This window comes from Rhineura floridana, chromosome 4 (assembly GCF_030035675.1).
Source record: "Rhineura floridana isolate rRhiFlo1 chromosome 4, rRhiFlo1.hap2, whole genome shotgun sequence".
Taxonomy (NCBI): Eukaryota; Metazoa; Chordata; class Lepidosauria; order Squamata; family Rhineuridae; genus Rhineura; species Rhineura floridana.
In genome coordinates, this window is record NC_084483.1 from 61,289,031 (window position 1) to 61,298,964 (window position 9,934).

The following is a 9,934-nucleotide window of genomic DNA, read 5'->3' on the forward strand; positions in this document are numbered from 1 at the left end:
GTTAGGGGGATCGGTCACTTAAAGAAACCTGCACCACCATCTTGATTGATGGAGTCCTGCACGCACAGTGCACACAGCTACAGAAGACAGGAGAGAGTGGTAGGTGGAGTGAGCAAATGGGTGGACGGCCTGGAAACTCCCTCCCTGCGATCCGCGGCAGGGACTCTGCCATGGATTGCAGCAGGGGAGCAGTACTCTCCCACCTTTACGAGAAGCCCTTCAGGGGCCCCTCTGTGTTGCAGGGCACTCTACCAGTGCCCGACCTGGCCACCCTTTAGTGTCAGCCCTGTTCATCACTTCCTTAAAAAGGAAAGGAAGATGATGGTGCTTCTAGTAATTCAGAAAGGAATTCTGAATCTGCTTGCAGGAGATCTTACGTCATTCTGCTCTTACACACACTCACAGATTACTCTTTTGTATGTAGACTTGCTAGCTGTCCTGTTCTTGTGCCTTTCACAGCAGTCTCATGTGCAAAAATCAACATGTTTTCACTTTCTAATAAACATTGCCTGTATATCTGTCTTGTATATCAATCAACTGTTGAAGACACAGCTACAGTGACTGGTTAATATACATGCATGCACGTGCAGTTGCACACACGTGCGCATGCACACGCACACGCACACAAATCCAGAAATAATTCTTCTTTTCTGAATATTGAGAGCAGTTGCTAGACTGGCATGGTTAAATGTAAAAGGAAACCCCAGCCATAGACAATTCGAGAACAGTTTACTATGCCCACAGGAATGCAAAATCAATTTAGTTTATGCAAGTGGAAAATAAGTTCATTTTTAACACATGAATTGTAAGTGAAAAGCACAAACGTCTGTTTTATTTATTCGATTTCTTAGTCGCTCATCTGGCTGGCTACCCAGCCACTCTGAGCGACGTACAAAGCAAAAAACATATAAAACATCAAAAACACCAAACACTAAGCAAGAAAGCTAAACAATAACATAAAAACTAATTCATTCATAAGTTTGTTTATACAAACTTGCAGTCAAGTGTCAGATACTTTCAGTATAATGTATTTATTTTCTAGGAAGAGGATCTCTTAATCTGAAAGTATGCTTTGAGTTAGAATTGGTTTTCCAATTCTGAGCAAACTTACTTTATCTAAATAAATAATGCAAGAAGCCTTAGGCCCAATTAGATGCTACAGCAAATATGCAGCTGCTGTTGCTGAAAACAGCTGCATCTAATTTCCCCCCTCCTCTCTATAATATCTGCTTGAACAAACCTCAGGTCTTGATGTCACAACATCCTGTGTCCTCCCTCCCCTTTCATATCATCAGCTGCCGATGGTGCCGTGGGTAGAGAGATACATGATCTCACATGAGGTAAGTTCTACTAGACATGAAGAAGGAGGGAGGAAGCTAAAAGTGTGGTAGCTATTATGTTGTTGTTGCAACAATAACTGTATTTGCTGTAATTTGCAAATATAAGTTGCAAGAACTATATGCCACCCTGGGCTCCTTCTGGGAGGAAGGGCAGGACATAAATTTAATAAATAAATAAACTTGCTATTATATTACAATAATTTGAGCCTAAGAGATTATTCACCATTACTTCTAGTCTTCGAGAATAATTGAGAGTACAGGGGTAGTAGTTTTGATGGTGCCATCAGTCCAAGGTGAAACTGGAACAGAAATGCTCCCCAACTCACCAGAGAAAAACCAGATTGCACAACTGTCTCTACTTGGAAAATGATAGGAAAGGGTATGCCAGAGATCCCTATCAAAGCACGAGTGCTACTTAAACCCTATTTAGGTGTGAACAACTTAATTGCTGACAATGAGGTTTCATATAAGAAGGAAACCCAGTACAATTGTGCCCAAGCATGCAAAACAGTTAAAGACACAAGCTCCTTAGATGCACTGGAGTCAATTGCTGAAGAAGAAAACCAGCTGAAACAGTTAAACCAAGACCTTACAATATAATGATTTGCTACAATTAAACTGCTGGAACAGAAGGTACCTGAGATAACTGATAGGCATTGCCAACACTACTATGGATTTTGGACTCAAAACGTCAGAAAAGGTAAGCTATGGCCATCTTTGCTGAACATCTGAGAGATTTAAATTTTAAAATGGAAGACCTGGAAAAGTGCAATCACTTTTGAACCTGCAGGTCCATAGGATTCTAGAACTAAAAGAAGGAAATAATAACCGAAACCTTAATCCTAATAAGCTACTTAGCAGGTCTTAGACCTTCTGTCTGAGTTTAGCATCAGAGTGGCAGACTTTGAATAGCTAACAAATACAGGCCAGAATATTTTGGTCCCAAAGTATGCTGGTTTCACTGTTCAGCACTGCAGAATGCAGAAGTATTAGCAAAACAGAATGCACAATGTGTGGCTCAAGTGGACTGTGCCACCCATCCTAGCTCCCCTGTTCTTCTCGCCATGTGCTGTACGTGTGTCAGTGCATCTTAGCTCCCATCCCACAAAACACTCTTAGGAAATTTCTTAAGATTATTCAGTCTCTTGGCCTACTCTGGCTCATTGAAGTCTGGATTTAAGCTTACAGAAATTGCCCAAGTCTGATGAACAGAAAATGTAGAAAACTATTTCTCCCCTTGGTAGAGCATTCAAAGTGGCACAGCTGGAGCCCATTAATCAGGAGCTCTTAAACTGAATGCTCATCTTTCATATTTTCAAGAAAAAACCCAACAAAAATAAAAATCTTTTATTGGTTTCTCCAAGTGACCCAATTAGGCATTTAACTCCATTTACCTTTATTATTCCTTTGAAATATGTTCAGAACATTTTAGCAAATGTCAACTTAATGCAAGTACACGTGCTATAATCAATGGCCACATATTCCACTCAGCAGGAGACTCCCTGCCCTTCACCCTCTGCTAAACATTTGTTTCCCCGTGCATTCTTCAGGGTATCCCAATTCTTCCATTTTCCCCCCAGAACAGAATCCTAAATCTATCCTACAGGGAATGGATCATGACCCTGGTTATTTTTTAAAAAAACAGAAACTTTATATAACTGATTTTTAAAAGGCTATTTAAAATGATTTACATTTAAAAACCTGTCCTCCCCCCCCGTCATTCTTTTAATTAAACCTATACAAAAGTAAAAGAGCAACATAAGTCTTTCCGGGCAGTTCATAACCTGTTCCTCCTCCTTAGAGAAAAGTTGTATAGAGCTGTGGCAGCTTTGGGATAGATGTTAATGGAGTGATGGTCATTCACATTAGCTGATATATGAACAGGAAACAGCTTTGAATGCAATTTCAATAGCATGTGGCCACTTATAACCACTCAGACCAATGCAAATCTTTTATTGTTCATTTCAGAATAAATAGAAGAATCACACCGCTGACAGCCTTCCGTGGTTTGGTCTCATTTGGGGCTTGCTTGAGGTGCTTTTTGTGTATAGTCATTCCTGAGATGATTTTTGTCCACTTCAAGAACTCTCTGTTTCTTTGTTGAACAATATAGCAATTGAACCCTTCCAAACAGCATGGAATTGAACTGTCCATAAGCTAAAAATCAAACAAAATCTTTACATTTCTTGTTTTGCACATATATATGAACATTCATATCTCTTTGCTGGCAGGTTTTAAAAGACGTATTATGAAACTGGTATGACAGTTATTCCCCCTTACAAGGGATTCTAATTGTATAATTCTGTACAGGTTAGAAACGTCTAACAAAATTCTCAGCATCTCACTAACCTACAATTCCCAGGATTCTTCGGGGAGGCCATGAAAATTGACATAGGGGTATAGTGTAGATAAGTCCTAAAACATATGAAGTCTGACCTAAAGTGACAATTGTCCTCACTTCCCCCCCCCCCCGTGCTGGGTTAGTTTTTTCTGATAAAAGTCATGGTTGCAATAATTCCTTAGGTAGTCATAATCTATTTCATACTTTTCCTGAGTTCTAGCTACTGAATTTTGCTTAATTTGGCCAGTGCAAATACTAAAATCTTCTGGGCAGCCACACTCTTTCAATAAGCAATCTAATTCTTCATTGCTGTTACTTACATGTCCACACCACAAAGCATCCGCTGTGTGCAGATGTGCTATAATTGATTCCAGAACTCCAAGAGCAAAATATGCTTTATTGTTTAATAAAAAGATGGCACAGAGATGTGAAACAATAATTTGGAGTCAGTATGAAAAAAAGTTCTTTAAGCTGCTTTGCTTTCTGCAGAGGAAATGACCCCCCAGAATAATTATTATCACTATAAATAATGGGCTAATTTCTCTCCACCACTCCCTCCCATCTCCTTGAGTTTTGGTTGGTGTTGATTCTTTAAAGTTTTTACAGTTGATTGTGGGATAATGCAACCAAATCAAAGCAGAGCATTAGTCTCTGGTTTTGAGAAGTACATTTATATTTCTTGCTTTAGTAGCAAAGAAGTGAATCCCACAATTAATGGCTTCCGTTCTCATATTTGGGAGCATTCTTGTTTGGCTCCATTTCAGTGCTTGGGTGAAATGTCCAGGCTCTGAAAAGGGGCTTAAGTGTGCAATAGTGATAGTATTGAATCTTATGATTGGGGCATTCTGAGTAGCTATCCCAAGAGTTTGCCCACTGAGCCCATTATGAGTAGATATCAAATCTCACTGGAATTTATTTATTTATTGAATTATAAAGAACACAACAAAACAAATACTATTAAGGGATATACTTCAAAGAATATTTGTTTTCACTGTCATATTACAGAGCTGCTCCTCTAGTATTAACACTTGAATGAGGTCAATTGAGGAGCATAATTTTTATAAATCATAGTTATGAGATACAAATTTCATGTATTGGTACAAGCAAAGAACTTCGTAGATCACTGGAGTGAAGGCCCAATTCGTAACAGGCTTAACTTGGTGCCACCTAAACTTACTGTAGGACTTCATGGAGGGGGGAGGATAATATTGGGGATGCTTCATGGCAGCATTTATTGACCCTAGGAAGCCTTGGAATTGTAGATTTTTGCAGGTAAAAATCTAAGAATTAGTGCCATAAATACAATGGGTTGTATTTAACTAAGTCCTACTCAGAATAGACCTATTGAAATTAATAATCCTAAATTTGTCATGTTTATTAACCTCAGTAGGTCTACTCTGAGTAGGATTAGCAAAGAATAACATCCACTGTAATTTTCCCTGAAGACCAATTTTGTATTTTTAAACTTTATTTCATATGTGTATTACAATAAATTGCAATAGATTTAATATTTAAATATTAGATATAACATGTTTTAAAATAATATTTATATATCTAAAAATCTTAAAACAGATTATAGAAATACATAATAAAGTGGAAAAGGCTATTAACCAACATTTTTCATTTAAACTTTTAATAACAGGTGAGATTACCCAAACATACAATTTATAAATGCAATCCATCTATAAATACATAAAATCTACACCTTGCCCTGAGATTCTTTGTTCTCTCTTTACACATTGAGTTACCAGACACCATCAGGGGCATCACTAAGAGGGTGCAGGGGGTGCGGGCCGCACCTGGTGACACCATGAGAGGGGTGACACCCAGAGCTGCCCCGCCCCTAGGCACCGGGAAGCGGGTCAGCCGAGCAGCTGATTCCTCCCCACCCAGCTGCTTAGATTGTCGGTGCTCCAGCTCCGGGGGCCTGGGGGGAGTCCAGGGCTAAGGAGGAGCCGGCCCGGCCTGGCCTGGCCTCCACTGCCACCGCCTCTTCGCGGCTCCTGCTGAGGCTGCCAGGCCGCTTGGGTGCCATCTCGGGAGCGGGCAGGGCCAGGCACGGTTGCTAGGAGATGGCACCCGAGTGGCCTGGCAGCCTCAGCAGGAGTCGCGAAGAGGCGGTGGTGGTGGAGGCCAGGCTGGGCCAGGCCAGGCCAGCTCCTCCTTAGCCCCGGAGCTGGTTCCCCTGCTCTGGAAAGGATGCCCGGCTTCACCCCACATGCTGTGGGGGCTGCTGGGTGGGAGCGGCCGCAATGGGGCCCCGCAGGCAGAGACACTGCCGCTGCTGAGCCGAGGGAGAGACGGGTGAGGAGGAGCGGAAACGCGGGGCTCTGGGCGGCAGAGCGGGTGGAGGGCATCTGAGGCCTACCTGCCTGCCTGGGGGAAGGAAGGAAAGAGGGATGCTGCCTCCCCTTCCTTAACCTTCTCCACGGCAGGCCCAGAAAGGGTGTCGAGGTTCGTCATGGCCTAGGAGAGCTTCCCGCAGCAGGGGCAGTGTATCTTGCTGCCTGGGTGCCACATGTTGCTCTTGGGGATTTAGAATGGCATTTTCCCCCTTTGAAGGGGCTGGGGACTCTTCTGCGCTCATTTGATTGTATTTCACAGTATTACTGCTTGCTTATTAATTTTTATACGGATAGGTCTCTTATTTATTTTTATATTGATAGATATCTGCCTTCTATGAACTCTCTGACTCTCTTTCTTTCCCTACCCCTTTTAATTTTATTAGTAAGTATTTTGGTGTTAACCACCTGGGCAACACAGGAAAGCTGCCTTATACTGAGTCAGACTATTAGTCCATTTAGCTCACTGCACTGACTGGGAGCGGCTCTCCAGGGTTTTAGATGGGGTTGCAAATACTGGATTGGGAGGAAGCATAGGTGCAGGTTCTTAGTTATAGAGGCCATGTAATGACTGGATGGAATTGAAATATTTAATGGAGGGGTGAGAATTTCAGATATTTCTGGGGCTTAAAATGGCTTTTAAAAATGGATTGGACTGATTAATGGGTGGAAATTGCAAAAAAGCAGATTTCTGCTGAACGTTAGGAGGAACAAATGGATGGTAAGAGTTGTTCAACAGTAACAGACTGTCTCAGGAGGTGGTGGACTCTTCTTTGCTGAAGGTATTTAAGCAGAGGCTGGATGGCCATCTGTCAGGGATGTTGTAGTTGCATCCTGCATTGGAGTAGGAGGTTGGACTAGATGGATATTCATCAACTTTGGGTCCCCTGATAGTGTGGGTCTACATAATGTCCATCAATTTTTACCAGTGATCGGGAATGGAGTTGTAAGTCAACAATATCTGAGGACCCAAGGTTGAAGAACGCTGGACCATATTATGTCCAAGGTCCCTTCCATATCTATGATTCTAATGCACGGATAGGTCTTATGTACAGCTATTAGCTGTCACAGCTATACAGAATCTCCTAATTCATAGGTAGTATTTCTCTAACAGATATGTGTGTTTGTGTGTGTGTGATCCATTCATCCTACAGTCTTCCTGAAAACGTCTGTCTGCTTTCTATGGAAAACAAGGTGTGCATTAGATGGGTTTTTGCCTTGATCCTTCAGGACTGTTGAGTAACTGATGTTTCACAGACATGCTTAACTGAGGAATGTAATGATAGCCTCCGGTTTACAATGCAATCCTAACCATGTCTACCTGGAAGTCAAATTGAATTCATTGGGTTAACTCTTAGGTAAATGGGATTAGGATTGCAGCCACAGATGGACAAGCAACAGAGGAAAGACATCACCTTTGTCTCCTGTCTACAATTGTCCCAGAAGCTGTGACTGATGGAACTTTGATCTGGCTTGATGGAATCTGGATCTTATTCAGCTCTTGTATTGACTGCCCACATATTGGCCTATAACTAAGCAGCACCTCTGCAAGATGGCTCTTTAAAACATGCAAAGAAACCTCTTGGATGATCTAGTGATAGTCCAACATAATATTTGTAATAGCAACCAATCATATGTCTTTTGGAAGCTTACAAGCCATAAAGGCAGCAATCTTCCCCTTGTTTGTCCCTAACATACTGTAGTCTTAAAATATGCATGGGGTGTCTATTTAGATCTATTCAACAGCTATGAGTCAAGATATCTATTATCCATGCATTTGTTTAATGTTTTAAAACCATGTAAACTAGTGGTCTTATCATCACATCTTGTGACATTACTTCATCCTGGAGTAATGAATCTAATCAGTTAAATTCTGGAAATAAATGTTTTATTTTGTCAGTCCTGATGGTATTGCCAGATGTCTTCATTGAACAGTGCTGGATTTTAGATTTATGGGAGAATGAGAAAAAAAATCTTGTCTCCATTCATAATTTTTACTAACCTCCATGACAGGTCTCCCTTTCTTTCTAAACCAAGTTCCACATGCTTGTCTTTCCTTTTGAGGAACTTGCTTCAACCTGAATCCTTTGATCATTTCAGTCCTACGGTGTCCTTTCCGAGATGGGGTGACCAGTGCACAGTATTTCCAATGTAGGTTTCTATAAAGATGTTGTGATACTATTCATTTTGTTTTCAGTTGCTTCCCTAACTATTCCAAACAAGATGGTGTGCATGGTGCCCCCATCCTCATTTTATCCTCCCAACAACCCTGTAAAGTAGGCTTGCCCACTGTGAGAACACGATGCTGGACTAGATGGGCCTTTGGTCTGATCCAGCAGCCAGGCTCTTTGTATGTTCTCTCCTCCCCCTCCGCCACTCCTAGTTTAATTTTATTCCTCCATAGGAATCTGTTTCCACCTTTTAACAGTTTCTTTAAATAATAATAATAATAACAAAAATAACAATAGCTGGAAACTCTGCTGCAATTCCGTCCCCTTTGCTGTAGGACTTCCTCCCAAGCCCACCAAAAGTTGGGTATCCTTCTCGGAGAAAAGAAGGGGGGGGGAAGCACACTGCACATGAACAGAGGAACTATTGTTTGTTTTTGTTTGTTTTCTCACATATAGGGGAAAGCGGTGAGTCTTGCTGATGACAACAGGTCCTGGGGTTTAGTTCTGGTGTGCCTCAAATCAAGCCCCCTTTGTGATCCCACTGCCCCATAGAAAGGTGATCACATCCAGGCTTCAGACTGTTATGAAGTTCATTCATTCCTAGTGGAATCAGAGTTATGTCTGGGAACTTTAATGAGGCATTAGAGCCTGTTTCCATTGCCAGGGGACTCAGCCCTGGAATAAAGGAAGACAGTGCCTCTGAGCATGTACAAGCTGCTGTACTGCAGCCCTACTGTGTATTTCTAACATTAGAAAGTGGGGCGGGGGGCTTCACATTAGTCTGGGGTCAGAAAATGTGTCTGTTCAGAAATTAATGCCTGCCTTTGTTGTGCTGTCTGTTAACCCCTAACAGACATGAGTGTCTTAAGCATGAACCCTTGGGCAGCGCATTGCTAGAACTGTATTGGTGGGAGCAGGAGCTTCTGTTGCATACTTGTTGTAGGTAGAGTGGGGAGCAGAGCCCCATACGCCAAGCCCCACAGACTTTGCCCTGGCGATTTTCCTGATACGGGAAAAGCATTGCGGTCATTGTCCCTCTCTTATTTAAAGCAGGTTCCCTTTTTCTGACGGCCCCTGCACTGTCGTCATATCTGTAGAACTGTTGTCATACCTGCAGAACCAGCAGAACAGTGAGTGCTTTTCTACCCTATATCTCAGTGGTAGGCTGAGCATGTGCTTTGCATGCAGAAGGTCCTGGGTTCAATCTTTTGCATGTCCTTGTGAAAGGGAAAAAATGTTCTAGGTTGTTTGTGTGACGATCCCACAGCTGGCTCTGTGTGTGTGTGTGTGTGCGTGCGTGTGCGTGTGCATGTGTGGAGTCTTTCCAGCAACCCTTTTTATTGTGCAGGGATATTCTATCATGCCACATGTAACAGTAAAGTTTAATGTTAAAATGAACATAATTTTGATGTAGTTCTTAAACGTTTTTACTTCGAATTCTATTGTTTTCTTACCAAATTTTCACTTTAACCACATGAAACTGTGTATAAATGTAAATACATTTAAGCTGTGCATATGATATTGTTATTTAATGGTGTAATTTTAATTTTGCTAGTTGTTTATGTCACTACTATTACCATTACATTCAGTGATATACGGGAATTATGATTTACGAGTAACATTAGTACAAAAAACATTACTAAGGATTCTATATGGTCTGGTACGGGAGGAGGTCCATGGGGGTGACACCATGAGTTACCGCACTGGGTGACACCAACCCTAGTGACACTACTGGACACC

General features: G+C 41.8%; 1 long non-coding RNA gene across 2 annotated transcripts; it reads left to right on the plus strand.

Moving 5' to 3' along the window:
- Nucleotides 1–1,242: 1,242 nt before the first annotated feature.
- On the plus strand, nucleotides 1,243–7,925 carry LOC133384340 (uncharacterized). Of its 2 annotated transcripts, none has more exons than XR_009762516.1 (3): nucleotides 1,243–1,340; nucleotides 3,309–3,374; nucleotides 7,382–7,925. It is a non-coding gene; the product is annotated as an uncharacterized LOC133384340 (long non-coding RNA). The 2 variants fall into 2 exon arrangements; XR_009762517.1 differs by lacking the exon at nucleotides 7,382–7,925 and adding an exon at nucleotides 7,178–7,373.
- Nucleotides 7,926–9,934: the final 2,009 nt, after the last annotated feature.